At 37.0% G+C, this 18,424-nt stretch overlaps 1 long non-coding RNA gene across 1 annotated transcript; it reads right to left on the reverse strand.

The window, feature by feature from the left end:
• Positions 1-2,990: 2,990 nt before the first annotated feature.
• On the reverse strand, positions 2,991-17,827 carry LOC117032166 (uncharacterized). Its single transcript, XR_004424691.1, has 3 exons — positions 17,615-17,827; positions 17,252-17,338; positions 2,991-3,283 (listed from the first exon to the last, which is right to left on the reverse strand). It is a non-coding gene; the product is annotated as an uncharacterized LOC117032166 (long non-coding RNA).
• Positions 17,828-18,424: the final 597 nt, after the last annotated feature.

An 18,424-nucleotide genomic window follows, 5' to 3' on the forward strand; every position in this document is an offset into this window, starting at 1 on the left:
TTATTGACTATATCCCCTATGCTGTACTTTATATCCTGGTGACTGTTTTTTTTAACTGACTGTACTTCTTAACCCCTTCCCCTTTTTTATCCATCCCTTTTCCCATCTGGCAACCAGGAAAATGTTCTCTGTATTTATGAGTTTGTTTCTGTTGAGTTTGTTCATTTATTTTGTTTATTAGATTCCACATATAAAGGAAATCATACGGTATTTGCCTTTCCCTGTCTGACTTATTTCACTTAGCGTAGTACCATTGAGGTCTATCCATGATTCAAGTGCCAAGCGCTAATAGATGGGCCTTTTGAAATCTCCTATGGTAAAAGCTTTCATTGGCATTGGGAGAGTATCTTCAAGCTCACCTCTTTACTATCTGAGGTCTGATGTTGTAGCTGCTAGAATTTTAAACAATATTTCAGTATTGTGCCATTCCATACTTAGTAATGTTACAGTTATTTAGTGTGTTTGTCTTATATTTACATCCTATATTTTAGTGATGAGGCACTCCAGAATAGATTCCTTTTCTCCTAGCAGCAGATATGTACAATCTATTTGATTTGGGGGGTAAAAAAAGAAAAACAATAACTACTAACCCATTGGGGCTAGGTGTGATTATCCAGTTTAGTTCATATCCCTTAGTGGTTATGGACAGACTTGATATGCCCAAAGGTTACATAGAAAAAGTGGGAAAAAGTCCTCATAGAAAAACACATTTTAAGGTTAAAAGCTTATTTATCATATTTATACTGCTAATATTTTCTCTATTTTGCTCCTCCCACCGTCTGAAGTAAAAACTGCACAATGCTGACATTGGGTTGAGAAGAGACCTAGGAAGGTATTGTATTGTCAGCATTTATACATTTTTGTTGTCTCCCTTTCCTTTTGCGTCAGATTTAGATGTAGACCTTACATTATCCCAATGACAGTGGGCTATGGACCCTGAGCTATGTGTTAATAAAGATCCTGTTCCCACTGGACTCTGTTGTATTGTAAATTACCTTAGAACTCAAAATACTCCCAATTACTCTATGTGTGTTGCAGCTCTCCCAACACTTTTAGTTGAAAGCTTAAAAAAAATGAAAGTAGCCAAAGATCTTGCAGGTTGGTAATGACAGAGTAGAAATCAGCATCCATTATCTCTAGACTCTCAAGCACAGTGCTTCCTAATGTATTAAATCCCTTCTCCTACAAAGTTAACCATAAATCCTCCTGTTCCTCTCAAGGCCTGGAGCTATGACCATTCCCCTTCAGTTGGCCAAGAGGAGGAATGAAACATTTACTTTTTGTTTGCAATTGCTAGTATCAAAAGAATATTGATATGGTCGAGATGAAGCATTAAAATCAAAATTATGTAGGGAATAAAAAGGCAGCATAAATTAGAAGCATTTGCTTTTACTGTGGTTTAAAAGAGTTAGCATTATGCCAGCCTCATATAACATTCTGGGGGTGACTTTATGGATGGATTGGGCAATATATCAGAAACAGCATTAAAAACCAATGAGTTAGATATGGCAAAAGGCCACTGCAGAGTACATGATGGTCGTCCACAGAGGCTATTCTCAGGAAATACTGAATTGTTTTCCCTGGTATGTGGTAAGGTAGGACATGAACAATCACAGTGTTGAACTTACAAGCATCCATTGCCATGCTCTATTTCAATCTTTTTGTTAATTTAGAAGTTTCAAGTTACATCATTTGCCCAACGTCATTGAATGAGATAAAGGAATAGCAGGTTAATTTAGAAGTTGAAGGTTATGTCATCTACCCAATGTCATAGAATGAACTAAAGGAATAGTTAGCTATTGTTGCATTACAAATTACCCTAAAACCTAATGGCTTAAAACAATAGTAAACCTATTGAATATCAACTATAATTTTATATATATCTATCTATCTATCTATCTATCTATCTATCTATCTATCTATCTATCTATCTATCTATCTATCTATCTATGTATTCACAGGATGTTATGTACAGCATAGGGAATATAGTCAGTGGTATACTAACAGCTGTATACAATTTCGGATGAGTAGTAGACTTGGAGGGGGGATTATCATTTTGTGAGGGGTGTAAACATCTAATCTTTACAGTTCAGTTGTTTTGTACATCTGAGATTAATATAAAATAATAAAAAAATAGTAAAAACAGTAAACCTTTAATATCTATCACAGTTTCTGTGCATGAGAAATCTTGGAGAGAGTTGGCTGGATTTTCTGTCTCAGAATCTCTCATGAGGTCGCAGTCAATATGGTGACTGGTACTAGTCATCTGAAATTGGGACTGGGCTGAAGGCTCTGCTTCCAAGGTGGCTAACTCATGTGGCCAACATATTGGTCACGGTCGTTGGCAGGAGGCCTCAGTTTCATCCCACATTGTCCTCTCTATAAGCTGCTGGAATGGCTGACTTGATATGGCAGAATGAGTGATCCAAAGGAGGTGGAGGCAAACTGTCCTCTAAGACCTCACACACCATGATTTCTGCAGTGTCCTACTCATCACAAGGTCAGCCCCATTGAATGTGGGAGGAGACTATATACAAGTGCATAAATATTAGAAGGTGAGGATCATTGGAGGTTGAAGAGCTTAGAGGAGTACCCAGCATATAGTAATATTAATAAGCTTGTAGTATATTAATATTAATAGTAATTAATATTACTATATTAGTATTTTATGCCATAGCATAATTCTAAAGATTCATGATTTTCTTTTTTCTCTGTTATAGTCTAATTTTCATAATTTATAGAAAGGGCATAAAATATATGGTAATAAAAATGAGAATCTCAAGGCCTTGATTGTGGTCTTTATAACTAACTCAAGTTGTAAATTCGTCCTTAAAAAGTTTAGGTAAAATTAGTGAGATAACAGTGCTTTATTTCTATTTAGATATAGGGGGTGGATGAGTAAAATATATTGATAACTATATAATACACACTATAAAATAACAAGAAGGGTCACAAGAAGTGTTCCAAATAATTCTAGGAGAGTTTGGGTGTTTTGAAAACTCTGTGGAATAAGGAGAGATTTCGTAAAGGAAGATCATTGTAACAAATTATTTAAAGGTAATTGGAATTAAAAAAAAAAAAGAGTAGAAAAGAGGAAGCAGATGAGTTAAAATGTGCTGATGAGAAATCATAGAGTATCCCCACAACAGCGAAAAAAGTATCGTTTCATTTGGCTCGAACATTGGATGGAGACGAGGAGGATAAAACAGGTAATGTAGAAACATTGCAAGTGAAGAATGGCTTCATTGAGGAAAAATTCATCAGGCAGGTTTTACAAGTCAAACTAGAGGAATAACAAAACGTACACAAGGAGATTAGTTAGGAAGCAATTGTACTAGGTAGTTGAGATTCAATGAGAATCTAAAATGGATGTTTCAGAGAATAAAAACAAGTTAAAGGTAGAATTTACAGCCTGGGTCACTTAAATGAGTATGGGTTCTGAGGAAAAGCATTAACCAAAAACACTTTTTCTCCTGGAGCTAAATGGGTTGAATTTAGTTAATATTTTATCTGTTTTCTTTATTCATTCATTCTTTTTTGTTGATTACATTGTTCTAGCTGCTAATATATTCTGTGATGTAAAGATGAAGAAGGCTCAATTTATGCTCTATTTCTTTGTTCCCCTTAGGATAAAATATGCACAAAAAGTGGCTGATAATTATGGTCTTTGATTCCTGTCCTCCTATTTGCACTAAAACTTACTCCAGGGAGGTCTTTGCCTCCTTTATTTTATTAAAGCTTTTTGTGTCAAGGTCACCAGTGACCTCTTCCATGTTACTAATGCCAACACTTAGTTTTCAGCTTACTTTTCTTTCTTTCTTTTTTTTTTTTTTCATAGATATTCACTCTTCAGTTTTCACATATTCAGTTTTCCTCTTTTGGTCCCTCTTGCCACTTGGTTTTCTGTATCCCTCTACTGATTTTTCTCCTGCTATTGCTACATAATTTTCCACTGGCTACTATTGCATCATTTCTTTTGCTGGTTCTTTTTCTTCTTCCCCATTTCTTAATGGGTAGAGTGCCTGGGAACTCAGTTCTTGACCTTCTCTTCTTTATCAGTACCACTTTCTTGGTGATCTCATGTAGTCACCTAGATTAAAATACTATCCTGGTGCTGAAGATGCCCCAGTTTATATTTTTATTTTTCGCTTTTCTCTTGACTTTCTCAACCACATTTCTATCCATCTGCCTACTCAGCCTAGTCATGTAGTTGTAGAATTGGCATTTCAAACCAACAAATCCAAAACAGAACTTATTTTTCTCCTGAAATCTGCTACTACTCCCACGGGCTTTTCCAGTTAAGATGATGGCATCTCCTTCCTTCGGTTGAGCCTTGGCTCCCCTCTTTCTTTACGCCACCATGTTCAGCAACTATATCACAAATCCCATTGGTTTTATCATCACGATACGTCCAAAATTCATTCTGCCATCCTGGTCTGCATCACCACCTCACTCACCTGGATTACTGTCCCAGCCTGCTTGCTTCATTTGCCTTCCCTTCCCATTCTCAACCAATATAATTCCACGACCAGACAAGAATATTTTCAAATGTAAGTCATAGTGCATCACATCGTTGTTTAAAATGATGCATTGGTTCCACACTTCACTCACTGCGAAAGCCTAAGACATATCATCACCTACAAGGTCCCGTTCAATCTTTCCACCATCATCACCGTATTATTGCTCAAGATAATGTTTTATCATTCCCTACTACTTTTGTCTTTGCTCATTGTTTCTCCGCGTTGTCTGGCCTTTTAGCTATCTGGCAGCACACCAGGTAAATTTATAATTTAGGGTCTTTGTACATGTTGTTCTCTTTCCCTGGAATTCTCTTTCCACTGATAATTAGCAAGGGTGAGTCTCTCACCTCCTTAAGTCAAATTAAATGTCACCTCCTCAAGGATACCTATCCCGTTGCCCTTATTTAAAACTGCAGAGTGTCTCCGTACTGCAGACTGTCTCCTGCACTCTCTAATACCTTTACTTTCCTCTCCTTTGCTTTATATCCTAGGTTATATTACCTTGTGGCACAATCTATATTTTTTATTCACTACATTTATTGTCTGTCCCTCCACATTAGAATGTATCCCTTATGAAGACAGCGATCTCTGTCTTTTTGTTCCTATAGGAATATCTGGCACAGAGTAGACCCTCAGTAAGTGAAAAATAAATTCACAATCCAGTGGAGGACAGATACATAAATGTAGTGTGTTTAGCTATGACCAAGTACTGCTGCCACCAGGAAAGAGAAGACCTATTCTGTTCTTGGGTGAAAAATCTCCTTTAGTAAAAGGCTTGTCTCAGTGAATTGTGAGAGTGTCAATTTTGAAGACTTGATTATTATATTTTAATAAGGATGGAAAATCTCTGCTCTTTATATCTATCCTATAATGGAGTTTCTGGTGAAAAATAGAGGAAATGTTGAAGATTTTTCCTGTCACATGGGAGTATACAATTTGCTGTCCAAATAATCCCACTCAAATTAAATCTTAATTAAACATCCTGTGCACACAGATATTTCCTATACACATCTGCCAAAAATCCTACTATTTCATCAAGATTCAGATCAAATGTATTACCCTCCAAGAAGCCCTACTTGCCTCGCACTAATCATAAATATACACTCCCTCTTGCAATTATTGGCTGACATCCAATTTTCCCTTCTAAATTGTAAACTCTTTGTGATTACAGACCTATAGACCTGCCTCGTGTTTCCTACAATTCGTAGAAAAGGTCCCGGCATACAATTGGAGGTAAGAGGTTACACTAAATTTTTCCTTAGAATACTTCTAAACCTAATAATATATTGGTGTATATTAATCCAGTTTCATTGATGCATATAATTTTGCTGTACTGCCATAGGGCATACAGAAACTGAACTTTTGAATTTGGTTTCACGGGCCCCATCAACCATGGTGAAGAAAGAAAAATCATTCAACACCTCTTATGTTCCAGGAAATGTGCTGGGGCTTTTTACCTCTGTTATCGCATGTGATATTCAAAATAGAATCATCGAGCAGGTATAATTATCTTTCTTGTTTTGCAAACGAGAAAATTGAGTCTCTTAAATGTTAAATGACATCTTGAAGGTCACGCGTTCTAGTGACAGAGCTAGAATTCTAACCCAGTTGTATATCATTCCACTAAATCACAGTCCACATGGCAAAGGAAATGAACAAACGAGAAGCAATGGCAAATTCAAAATGTTGAGAAAACAGTGGGCTGCAATAAAATGGATATGATGAATGTCACATCGGGGCATAGTTTGTGGAACTAATTCCGCAGTGCCGTAAACAACTGGTTCCTGGAAGAGTTCACACTAAAGCTTACAAGACAAGGAGCTATTCTTGACTCCATCTTAAGTAAAACCCCGGTGTCATCAGCGGTATTAAAAGGGGTTTCAGTGCTAAGGCATGATGATGGTTAGATAATTAAGTTTGACATCTTCACTGGAGATTGTATCAGGTACTGCTGGCTCAGTGAACTTTAAGGGGAAAAAAAAAGAGTGAGTTAGAAACTGCCTAAAGGGAAAGTTATAAAATTAAAATCCATGGAACCCAAAAGAAATCAGTTTAAGAATAAATTATGAGAATCCCCAAAGGTTTGTCAGGTACAGAATAACAACAACAACAACAAAAAGTTGAAATATTACGTGTGAGGCTAAGAGGTTGCAGCTATGGGAGGAATTGGAGCACAGAGGCAGAAAACCGTAGAGTGGCTGAAATGAGTTAATTAGTAGATAGGTTATTTATTCAAGGAAAACACCCTAAACTTGGGTATGGAATGTAATTTTAGGGCATCAAAGGTTGTGGTTTCAGCCAGACTTCTAAAGTTAAAAGGATCAGAGGGAGTCACAAGTTAATACAAAATTTGCCTCTCTATAATTAAACCTACATAAGAATAACAACGGTGCCGCAACAAAACCACGCAACGACTTTGAATGTCTCCAACCAAACTGCAGATAGTCATTGCTTATTTAAACATTAGGCATGTTGAACGAATATTTTCTTTGTAAATTTACTAGGATATGGTCATGAATATAAAATTATCAATATGATTTTAAACTGACAGAGAAAGAAATCAAATAAATACCAGAATCATTTAAAATGAACATAAGACTAGAATTTAAGTAACATAGATCTTTATTCTGACTCCTTGATTGATTTGCTTAAGGTGGAAAAGCTCATTTAAATGTGCTTCCGTTCTTTTATTTGTGAAATGGAAGTTATGATTGTTGGTTTCTAGATTGTATTGCAGATTATATAAATAGGCAACAACTGGGCTATATCAAAACACTGTAAATAGTACAATATACCAGGATTCCTACCTAAGCTCTATTATTAGTGAATAGATATTTTTTATGGGGAAATAATATGCTTCTGTCTTAAAAACACCAGAGTTGGGCAAGACCTTGCTGAGAAGGACTTCAATTTTTTGGATGACTTTGATATGGAAAGTTCAGGAAATACACACACACACACACACACACACACACACGCACGCACGCACACACCCCCCAAAGTTTCTATTCCCTCTACGTTTCCCAATAAATGCTATGTAATAAATAATCAGTTATTTTCTAGACAGTGTCACCCTTCTGACCAAAAGTAAGTCTTTTTTCTATGAATATATCTGATCCTTCTATAAATATATTTTCTTTGCTATTTGTGTGTGGACACAGAGGGCAGCTGCTTTCCTTGTGGCTAAATCTCTGCAGACTTTTATAAAGGGGGAGACATCCTCTGATCCCTTTATTGCCCTCTCCCAATAAGAATTTTGGCTAAAGGTGACATCAAATCATGACTTTCTTAGCTCATACACCAAGGGGCAAGTTTAAAAAGAGGTGATGGAAGGAGAACTCTGGTTGGTGAACACACAACGCTATATATAGATGATGTTTTATATAAATGTGCACTTGAAATTTATATAATTTGGCTAACCAATGTCACCCCAATAAATTTAATAAAGCAAAAAAATAAGAAAAAAAAGAAGCAAATTGTACCATCTCTGAACAAAAAGTCGTAAGTACAAAACTCAGCTGGTTTTATATCCGTTTTTCTTCTCTCTGTGTGCTCTTTTTTACTCTAGGAGAAAGTTTACATACAATGAAGCCCAGGCAAGTGCCTAGATAATAGTCACTCTATGCTAATGCCACCTGCTTCCAATGGGAAAGGCAACAAAGAGATAAGGTGATGTCCTAGTATGTCAGGTCCATACTAGGACCTGATCAAAGCCTCATAGAAGCACATCACTAGGACATGCTATCATCTCTAGCTTCCATCTATCCATTAATAAGTAGAGATCAGGAGACTAGGGAACATATTGGTGTTATCGATCCTGGGAGGTAGAGATCCGGAGATGATCTAATCCAATTAGTGTGAAGGCAATTAGTTCTGACAAAACCAGGAAAATGTTTAAGAGTTTCAAGAGACTCAGTAGTGCAATAGAAGACGGGATTCTGGATAGATGAGAATACGTGCTGACTGGTTGAAGTTCTGGTTTCAATAACTCTTTACCTGCGATTGGTTGCTGAATGAATTGGAAGTGTTTTATGAAAGAGATGGACAAATCACGGCAGGAAATGCAATACAGACTTCAGAGATGGGTGTGCCCTGACCACTGGCAAAGTGAGTTTTATAAAAGAGAGAACAATATTTAGCTGCTACATACGTCACGTACGTAGGTTATGTTTTCAGGTTTAACACTGAAGAGGAGATATAAAAATAGTTTTAGAATAATAATGTGACAGTATCAGGATACCAAGGACATTTAAGTTCTAAAAACTTTGTTGCAAATAACAACGGAATGAAAGGCATGATGGAAAAGTTGATAAGCTAAAACATGTCTACAGGGTTGTCATTAGAGGAAAGGGCCCAGAAGCCATGTCATACAGTAGAAGTGGAGGAAGAATATGGCTATATTTTTCCGTAAGAAGAGAAAATACCAAGGCAGCAGGTATCCATATTCAAATATCGTAGGACTTCCTTTGAGAAAAACTTGGTTAGAAGGTACTGAAACCTGTATTATATGTTGGGCAGTGTGTTGTAGCCTTTACTTGATTGTCCCTTCCTCTTCTCTGCACACCCATTGGAAAATGTTATTTTTCCTTGTTTTATAGATGAAGATACGAAATTCCAAGATGTAAGTAAATAACTAGTGTATGAAACCATGGGTCAGTCTTTCCATTTAAATGCCTGAAGATCCCTAGGGTCCTTTACAAAATTAGTGAATGGTCATCTTTCTTTAGAAAAATAGAAATCTCTGAAGTATAACTATTAAGGAAGTTACAAGACTGTGCACTATTTTCAGAGAGATATATTTCCCATGTTGCAATAAATAGAATTTGTGATGCTTGAAATTTTCCAAAAGATGTGTGTTTAAACATTGTACCAGCTTGCTTTTTAAAAACCTTATCTTAAATAGTTTATTTACTATTTCTTCTTATATTTCAGTCTTAAATATTTTTTCATATATCGTCATGCATACATATATATTTTTGAGTCTCTGGTTTTTATCCATATCCTGAATCAGATCAAAGATATCTATCTGTACATATTCAGAAAACACCAGGCAAATAAACACATAAAAGTTTGCATTCTCTGTCTTCTCTCTCTCTCTCTGTCTCTCTCTCTCTCTCTCTGTCTCTCACTTTCTCTGTCTCTCCCTTCTCCCTCTCTTTCCATCTACCCTTACTGACTTTCTTCCCTCATCTGAAAAGAGGCAAATTTCTATTAGCTGTCTTGAGTGTATAATTAATTCCTGAGAGAGCCTATGGAAATGCATAATTTATTCTACTGTTCCCCTATTGATGTATAGCCAGACCACTGTTGAGTCACTGGTGTTACAACCGTGACTACAGAGAATATCTTGAAATTCAGTAATTTAGAAGTATATGTCTGAGCACTGATTATTTTGTATTCATATTTCCCGATGTAATTCTTCAATCAATGATTTATGGTCTCTGATTTTTGTAAATTATCTTATCTTTATTGATTGCTCCAGAAGTAGAATCAGGGTCTCACTGTCTTCTTTATATCCCACTCTCCTTTCTCAACTCCGGGCTACCTCAAAAGTACATGTACTTTGTATTGCTCTGAAAGGCACAACTAGAATAAAAGCTGAAATCATACGGAAGCACGCTTCAAATCACCATAAAGAAGTGCTTTCTAATGAAAGCAGTAGTGACCGTTGGAGGTAAGCTCTATTTCCATACTTACCATTTCTAATGACCTCTCTTATGAGCTACCTTATGAGGCAGTGAATTCTTCAGCATTGAAAATATTTCAAGAGAACCAGGAATGACCCATCAAATATGTTGAGGGCGGACTTGTCAATGTTTGATTGGGATGACCTACAATGTTTTTAAGATTCCCCCCACATCCAACATCCTCTTTAGTCTATGGTAGAACTTTTGGGTTAAGAATTTAGTTAACATCCTCATAACTTACTGAGAAAGGATGGAAAAGTCACTCGGCTTTTAGTTTTCTACACTATAAAAAAAAGTGAATGGAATAGTCATGTCGGAAGGATACCATGCCGATTAATTAGCTGATGTTTGCAGTGTGATAAAGATTATGCAATACCAGGTCTACCTAATAAGAAAGACTGTAGAAAGGGCCAGCTGGACTTTTCTCATTTAACCAGCACTTTGTAATGGTAAAATGGAGGGCAAAGGGTGAAATGACCAAAAAGAATAAAAGAATACAAAGAGGGCCTCGCACATAAATGCAAATGTTTAAAACACACACACACAACAACAACTTAATTAACCTGTAGAGACCTCTGCCACCTAATGGTCTCAAAGCAGATAAATTAAACAGAGTATTTTAAAGAGATTATAGTTTGTAATGAGAAAAAGATCGGCAGTTAACCAGCATATCCTGGTTTGGGCTTTTAAAATGACCTTCTAATCTTGCACTTTTAAACATAAACTTTATTATTTTTAGAATAGCTTTAGATTTATAGAAAAAACTGTGGAGATAGTTCACAAAATTTCCGTATGTCCCACAGCCACTTTCCCTTATTAATAACATTGTACATTAATGTGGTGTACTTGTCATAATTAATGAATGGATAGTTATGTATTATTATTACGTGCTGTACAGACTTCATTCAGATTTCCGTACTTTTTTCCTAATTTCCTTTTTCTGTTCCAAGATCCCATCCAGGGTTCTAGATTACATTTAGATATCATTTTCCCTTAGGCTCCTCTTGACTATGACAGTTTATCTAATTTTTCTTCTTTTCAGTAGCTGCTATGAAGTGAATTAATAAGTATGTCCCTCCCAAAAATTCATGTTAAAGCCCTAGCACTCACTGTGATGATAATTTGGAGATGAAACCTTTGGGAGGTAATTAGGTCTAGAGGAAGTTATAAGAGAGGGATCCTCATGATGTGATTAGAGTCTTAAAAGAAGAGACACTAGAGAGTTTGCACGCCCCGACCCCTCACTGCCCCACTGTGTGAGGTCATAGTGAGAGGATGGCCATCTGCCATCCAGTCTCACCAGAACCCCACCTGCAGGGACCCTGATTCTAGGACATCCATCCTTCAGAGAAAATAATCTCCGTTATTTAAGCCACCCATTCTATGGCACTGTGTTATGGTCCCCCAAGCTGACTCAGGCAATGACCCTAGCTGTTCTGAGCAGTATTGATCAGGCATTTTATAGAATATCTATTTGGATTTATCTCATGTTTTTCTAATGATTACACTGGGGTTATATGTTTTGGTGGGGAGCAAGATCACAGAAGTAAAGTGCCGTTTTCATAACCTAGCAAAGTTACATACTATCAACATGACTCATCACATGTCCTTGATCAACTGGCTGAGGTCAAGTTTGTCAGGTTTCTCCTCTGTAAAGCTGCAATTTTTTTTCCCTTCCGTAATTTATTTTTTTCTATCAATTCAATCATTTATTTGTATCACTGTTGACTCCTGAGTATTAATTTTACACGTTGAAGAATAATCCAATATGACTTTATTTTGCTGCTAAAAGTTTTCCAGCTTTAACCAGTGGGAGCCTTCAGTTGCCTACTCTGTATTTTTGACATATTCTCTTATTTTTTCTTTTCTTAAGCACTTGTTATTTTTCTGCCACTACAAGGTGCTCTAGACTCATCTTGTATATATCCTGCCTCAGTGGAAGGATCAGCCATTTCTCCAAGGAGTCTCTTCTTTTTTAATTGGTGAACGATAATGGAGACCAAGATGTGGGCACTAAGTGTGCTAGGGGCTTACACTTTTCAGCAACTTTATTTTTTATCTTCCCTGCAGTTATTTGTGGCAATTTTCTGTTGCTAGTGAGAATAAAACCACTTCTTCCTCACAATAGCTAAGATGGCATATGTGATGGATTTGGGTAAGCTGTACAATACCATAGGTATGCAAAGGACATCTACTATGCATCTATATCACAGGTCATCCGAGTAGGCTGAGTGAACTCATTGGTATTACGTACACAAGGACAGTGACCAAAGAAGTAAGGCAAATTGTTACATACACGTACACACACACACACACGTATATCTTTTCAGTCATTTTCACTCCTTAGGTTTGTTGGTTTCCAAGTTCTAAAAAAATAACAGTATCTGGTATACTGTGATACTGTGCTCTTTTCAATGGAATCTTAATTGGTTTTTTTGTTTTCGTTTTTGCTTTTTTTTTTCTATACTCCTACGTCTTCAGTGTATATTTATCAAAATATGGATATCTCTATAAGTACCTTCTGCTGGGTCTCAGGTTTTTTGTTTGTTTTTGCCTTATTTTCTTTACTGAAGGAGTCTTAACATTATTAGTTTTAATCATCTAATTTTGAACTGTGTAATCATTTAATTGGGTCTGAAAATACTCTCATAGTAGGCTAAATGGGATGAGCACGTTTGCCAAGGTTTTCATGCAAAACGAAAATAAAGAACAGCCTGTCACTGTAGAGCAGTGGATATGATGGACGCCAAGGGTTTGTTGTTCAGGTTTTTTAGTGACATAAAGGAAGCTGACTAAAATCTCTCAGTATAACAAAATCTGAAACGCACTGCTATTCAAGTGGGATTGATAGGTGACACTCTTCTGGGTAAGCCTGTGAAAAAGCAGGTCATGTGGTCTGAAGAAGCTTACTCAGTTTTGTAATAATATATCTGCCTAAGTAAATATAATTCTTAAAAACTCAAAATGTTAAGCCTGATAAAATCCTTTTGTTTGATTAGGCCTGAGTTTAAAAGACAGTTTCATTTTTAAATGGCAGGGGAGAGGGGACGTTTCATTTCTTAAAATCTCTCTTATGGTCATGTTATACAACTTTCATGATTTTATGTAAATAAAACCTTCCCACTGCACTGAGAATCAAACTCATCTTCTTATCCTGTTTCACAGGATCCTGCATTGTCTGACCCGTGTCTTTCCCTCCACCTTATCTTCTGTTCTGTCCTATTTCTCTACACATAAACCGTCCTGGACTTCTTTCTGTCCCTCAAACATATCGAGATTACCACCTCCCCACTTAGGCTTTCAACAAACTCTCTTCCTCCTGTGTGGAATGTTCTGCTCCCATTTCTTCCCAAGGCTGGCTCCTCATTGTCATTTCCGGCCTCATCTCAAATGCTACAAAAGACCTTTCCTTAGTGCCACGTCTAATGCCCAACTGTTTTTCGTATCACTGCTCTTTTGTTTTCTTCAGAGCACATATCATCATCTGGACTTATCTCATTGGTTTATTTATTTATATGCATCATTTTATTCAACAGATATCAAAAAGTACCTACTGTGTGCCAAAAACCATTGGAAGCTCTGTGCATACAACAGGAAACAGAATAGACAACGCCCCTAACTTTGTGACACCTACCATTATAGTGGGGTACAATGGCCAGTAAGAAAATAGCAAAGGTCATATATCATGTGTCAAATGGGTGTAAGTGCTAGAGAGACTAATAAAACAAGGGAAGGGGAAAGGAGGGCTGGGGGTAGCATGTGGTGGCAATGGTCAGGGTACCTTTTCTTAATAACATGATACATAAGCAGACCTACAGGACTACTGGAGTTAGTAATGGAAATATCCTGAAGCAGGAATGAACTTGTTGTATTTGAGGAATAACATCAGACTCTAGGTGACTTGAGTGGACTAGATGAGGCATGGAATGGTCCAAAAGGTAATGATTATGAAGGACTGGAGGCCACTGATTTCGTATAGATATGAAGGCACCTCTTCTGTAGGCATTTGATGTAGGAGACATCTCCAACCTTCTTTTCCTCCCACTCTACAAAAGTTGAGGACAAGGAACTCTTTAGTATTACTGCAAAACCTCTGATCACAGTAGGTCCAAGAGTAATGATGATAGTGAATTATCAGAGTTGAATTACTGGGAGACTGATTGCTACATGTAACCCATCAAGTCTAGTTCAATGGTTATTTAAATGCATTCCAAGTAGTCTTTAGGTTTAAAAAACAAAACAAAACAAAACAAAAAAATAACACACTGGAATATTCCTCCACAGAGCTATTTTTTTTCTTGAATAGTAGCCATCATCATTTAAATTTAGTATGCCAGAGCTTTAAAATACTTTTAAAATCTAAGCTAGCGTTTTAATAAGTAACATTTAATATTGTTAGTGAAGGCTTAAATCACATAAACTGATCTCACAATGAAAAATTACACACATACACACACACACACACACACAGGCACCCACGCAGAGTTGGCCCTCCATAGCTGTAGGTTTTGCATTTGTGGTTCAACCAATCGCAGATTGAAAATATTACAAAAAAAAAAAAAAAAAAATCCCAGGAAATTCCAGAAAATAAAACTTGAAGTTGCTATGTCATGAGCACTTTACTGAATTCACCTGAATGAGGTGATGTGTAGGCAGACCCTGTAGTGGCCTATATGCAAATAGAGGTTATATGCAAATACTGTGCCATTTTATATAAGGGACTTGAGAATCCAAGGATTTTGGTATCCACGGGGATCCTGAAACCAATCAGCTGTGGATACCGATGTAGGACTGTATATACTTGTAAAAATTAGCAGACCTATATTCTCCAAGAAATTCTGTCTTTGGCTATGCTTTTATTCTTTAACACTCATTCTTGGTTTTCTCTTTAAAGTTAGCAACTGCTCTGGATAGTGTGCTAGCCCTGTCAATGGATTACTGTATTTTGTATGGAAACTGTAAAAATGGATGATGTTTGTCAAGAACAATTTTCTGGAATACTGTTCTAACATATTATTTTGAGTAAAAATAATTATTCCAAAATGGTGTTCCATCCCCTTTTACCACAAATATGGTACTTAATTATGATAACTGAACCGATGTCATTAATCTAGAAAGAGTAGTTATATATACGTGTGTGTGTGTGTGTGTATGTATGATTTCATTTGGTTTACATCCACCTTTAGTGAACATCAAACCTTGTTTTACTATCTCAATTTTACAAATAAGAAAACAGAATTGTCCATGACTACCTGGCAAGTCAAATCAATAGATTTCAACAGAAACCTTTGAAGACCAAAGGGCTGTGTTTTCCAAGTGATGTCCCTCCTTAATATTAATGATTAACTGAGCCTTTGATTTCTACTTATTTTTTTCCTTTTTGGAATGCTTGCAGTTGTAGACTGAAGGAGTTATAAGTGGGTTGTTCAGCAGATTTTTTTCTGTAATACAGAATTGAGCTGCAATGGATTCATCTTTCCTCCATTACTGATGTCTGCGTACCAGGTCACATTGTTTCTGGTTTGGGCAAGCATACAGATTGGTGTCCCAGGCCAATTTTAAAGCCTTCACAGTGAGACACAAATAAGTATCACAAAGGGTAACGCATCATCCCTCCAACCGATATGTGCCTTTGTGAAAATGAAAGCAGAATTGCCAGGAGGTATAAAATAATGCATCTAGGACAAATTTGGACCTCCGTTTTCTTTCCAACCTGGCCGTTTTGTCTTCATAGCAAACCACTATCTTTCCTTATGCAATAAAGTTGAGATCTGTGCCCAGTTCACAAGGGCACTGTGCAGCTTATTAAATATAGGTAATATGTTTTGGAAGTGCCCTTGGAATGAATGAGATGGATGCAAAACAAGATTAACCTCTGTTCCGTGGCTTCTCTGAGTCTCATCAAATGCATAGCACATCTTTTTCAAAATGTACATGGGAAAACCTACACTAGATGCAAATGTGAATAAACCTCCCTTAGCTTTTATGATCCCTGTTAGGACACGGCATAGTTTAGTTGTATTGTCAAATGTGTTTAAGAGCCCCATTTGGTTGCGCATAATGTACATAGGAGAGAAAGGTATTTTCCCCAGTGAAGAAAATTCATTTTATCACACTGAATGATCAATATCATGACTAGAGAAAGAGAGGTGCAGTCAGCATGAAATCGATTCAATTTACTTACTTACAGCAGATACTACAACAGCCTACTAACTCCACTAATAGTAATAATAATTATAATTATGATTGAGGTTATTAAAATGTTATAAAAGCTATATAACCCTTTTTACATCTAAACAAACAAACAAACAAAACAAAACCCTAAGGATCAGGGAGTAATCCCAGACAAGTTTTGGTCTTCCTGTTAAATACTCTATTCATTCATTTGTCCATATCTGCCTTTGATAAATATTTATCAAATATCTACAATGTGCCAAACCCTATGCCATTATTTTTAGACACAGCAGCAAATGGCAACAGGTGAAGACCGCTCTCCTCATTGAGCATGCATTTATAGCTATTAGTTTACCGTATTATTTATTAATTTACGTAAAATGTGTCAGGTGGTGTTAACTGACTTGGGGGAAAATAGTGCAAGGGATGGGTGGTGATTGTGGGAAGAGTGTTGTGTTTTTAAATAGTGCGGTTGTGGGGGGCCATGCAGAAATAGTGAAATTAGAGCAGAGGTATGAGGGAAGACAAAGAGAGCTCCATGCATATTCCTTAGGTAAGACCATTTCTAGACGAGGACAAGCAAGCACATTGAACCCAAGGCAGGGGAGCAGGTTTAGCAGTGTCCGATCATGTGATCAGAGCCTCAGTGAAAAAGAGAGTAATGAGAGGTAAGGTGAAAGCTAATGGGGGCCAGATCTTAGATCATTGTAAATGTCTTTTTTGTTTGCAAATAACGAAGAGGTCAGTAAGTTAGGGGGGAAATGAAAAGATCACAGCCTTCTAGGAGCCAAGAGAAGAGAGAGTTTCAAGGAGAACTTGAATAGTATCCTGTGCTATCATTTATAATAAAAAATAATCAGTGTTTGTTACCTGTGATATTCACAAAACTGTGATATTTATGGGAGTAACTGCTATATTTGCCTTATTCTCCATTGTCTGCTGCAATCAGCCCAGTCCCTGAAACATAGAAACACCAATAAATATCTATTTTTTAACAGATAAATACATTTCATACTTTAATAATCACAGCAAAATGTTTTATTAGCCTTCCATTTTACAGATGAGGGAGAAAAGACCAAGAGAGGGTAAGACTCCAAGAGGCTCCCTCAAATTATCTGAGCCTCCAATCAGTGGTCTTTCTGGTCTTGATACTAGAACTCAAATTTTCAGAGCAAATGCCTATGATCTGGGCTTTGCTTCTCCTCTTGAATATTAGAAAAATCTGAACCTTACCTGCTGCTCATTGCTGGCTATGAGTACACCTCTTGGTGCCAATTTTGCCTCCCCACTCTCAGATGTCACCAGCTACCCTGCTGAATTCTCATCTTTCCAGCCACAGCCTAGCTTGGGCATTAAATGGCCAGGGTAAACAAATAAGAAATTATCACTTGGAGCGAACATCTGATTATCTCAACAGCAATTGCAATGAAAACAGAACAGAGGAAAGGGCAGCTGCTTACTTTACTGCTTTCATTCCCGGCTCTGATTGTTATGGAATGAAGTGGCCTTTCCACCTGGCAATGGATCATAGGGCCAGGTGGGGCCAGGTGGCATGGACTGTGGGGAAGAAGTTGGAACATCTGTGACCCACCCATTCAGGCTGTGATGAGTCTCTTCAAGTCTCTGGGGTGCCCTAATCTGGAAAAAATAAAAATAAAAGAACGAAGGATCCTAGGGAAATGGTTTGGGATCCAGGCTCTACAACTTCTGTGCTGGTGATCTTAAGCAAGCTCTCACTTTCTGAGATACTATTGCATCAGTGGGAAAATGCTAATAATGCCTAACTCACAATGTTGTGGTGAGACTTAACGAAAGAGTATGTGGAAAGCACGAGCTATGCCGAACACCACAAAGTGTTGGTTGACTCTCATGCAAAATGGCACTTGAATTGTCCAACTTACTAGAGTTCTTAATAGTGATTTGGCGCACAAGTATATTCAGTTTATAAAATATTCGGTTGCATTATATTGTTAAAAGATAAACTGAGGCATGTTAGAAATTGTAAGAGTTTATTTGAGCAAAAATTGATTTGAATTAGGCAGT

This window comes from Rhinolophus ferrumequinum, chromosome 12 (genome assembly GCF_004115265.2).
Source record: "Rhinolophus ferrumequinum isolate MPI-CBG mRhiFer1 chromosome 12, mRhiFer1_v1.p, whole genome shotgun sequence".
NCBI classification, from domain to species: Eukaryota; Metazoa; Chordata; class Mammalia; order Chiroptera; family Rhinolophidae; genus Rhinolophus; species Rhinolophus ferrumequinum.